Below are 1,574 nucleotides of genomic sequence, written 5' to 3'. Positions count from 1 at the left end.
GTTTTTGAAACACAGTCGTGAAAATGCACCTGATACCCTCACAAACCCAAGCGTGTCTTTGCCTAATCGTCGGAATCGCTGGTCACGTGGTGTAATCGCACGTACTTGTCGTTCCTCGTTTTGCTGGCAAAGGTTCCATACCTTGATCTGTGATATAGCAATTTGAAGCCTCATAACACTTGATTCATCAGGTTCCCTTCAGAGGGCAGAAAAAGAAAGTTGAAGCTTTGGGTTCGGTTTGGCTTTAACTTTTTCAATGTAGCTCTTCAACTATTGTATAGCGTGAATTTTTTTAGTCGCACGAAATTTAAATAATACCACCAACCTGTGGCAAGTTGGACAATATTTCTTCGGCGAGAAATCAAATGCGTTATTCACTAATTAAGCAACTTCAATGATTAGGTGTTTGCAACACTCCGTTTCATACAGAGTACTCCACGCGTTCCGTCCATGCTTCGCTGGGCGTTCCGTCAATGTTTCTTTGCGCAACAACAGCGTTAGTTCGAGCTAGCATGCGCAAGGATGCGTTTGTCGCAAGAGACGAAGAAGATTTTACACATTTAACTAGTGAGCAGGCCGAGTCAAAACATGCGGCTTTCTAGGGCATAAAAACTGCCCTTAAACATGGAGAGCGGTTTCACGACAGTAAGACAAGAATAACTAAACATCTTCTATAAGAAGAACATATCAGGTAGTTAAACTCCACGCCATTTGAATTTAGCAGTCTCACTACTTGTCATCAGCTTAGTTTATGGTATAGAACAAAGATCTTCTGTAACAACACAAGAGCCAAAGAGAGAACCAGAATAGGGAAAGCGCTGAAAAAAAATAAACGAAATACATATTCCTCTGCATACAATGGGGCAATATATTTTCTTAAAAGCCCCAGGGACTATTGTCCCTCCACGGCAATCGGGCTGAAGAGCCTCAATTAATGCCAGAGATTGCTTTTCAGATGACAAAAAAGAACAGTCCTCACTTTTTAAATGGTCGCTAATGTGAAATGTTTTCTTCTATTCACACAGCAGAATGCTGAATTAAAACGTGTTCAGTAGTACTGTTAAAACGCTTGTACAAAACACTTCCATAACCAAACAAGGTGTCAAGAACCTTGATTGGACATTTATTAAGTTATGGGGTTTTACGTGCCAAAACGACTTTCTGATTATGAGGCACGCCATAGTGAAGCACTGCGGAAATTTCGACCACCTGGGGTTCTTTAACGCGCAACGAAGTACACGGGTGTTTTTGCCTCCGCCGGGATTCGATCCCGTGACCTTCTGCTCAGCAGCCCAACAGCATAGCCACTGAGCAACCACGGCGGGTGAGTGGACATTTCAACCTACTAGTTACACAAAACGCATACTTGCAGCCCATTAGGGTTTCTCTTGAAATTTTCTAAAGCTACGTTCGACGACAACATAGTTCTGCAAATAGATAGCGCTGTCCAGGACCTGCACTGTACTTCGGCAATGAAGCACGATACATATTTCTGGCGACAATGCCTCGTCTACTAATTGCTAGAAGCCGGCATTTTACTCAGCCGTTTTAAATATAAAGAGAAGCCGGTGAAT

The sequence above is a fragment of the Dermacentor andersoni genome, chromosome 11 (assembly GCF_023375885.2).
Source record: "Dermacentor andersoni chromosome 11, qqDerAnde1_hic_scaffold, whole genome shotgun sequence".
In the NCBI taxonomy this organism is placed as follows: Eukaryota; Metazoa; Arthropoda; class Arachnida; order Ixodida; family Ixodidae; genus Dermacentor; species Dermacentor andersoni.
Note: the sequence above shows the minus strand (reverse complement) of the source record.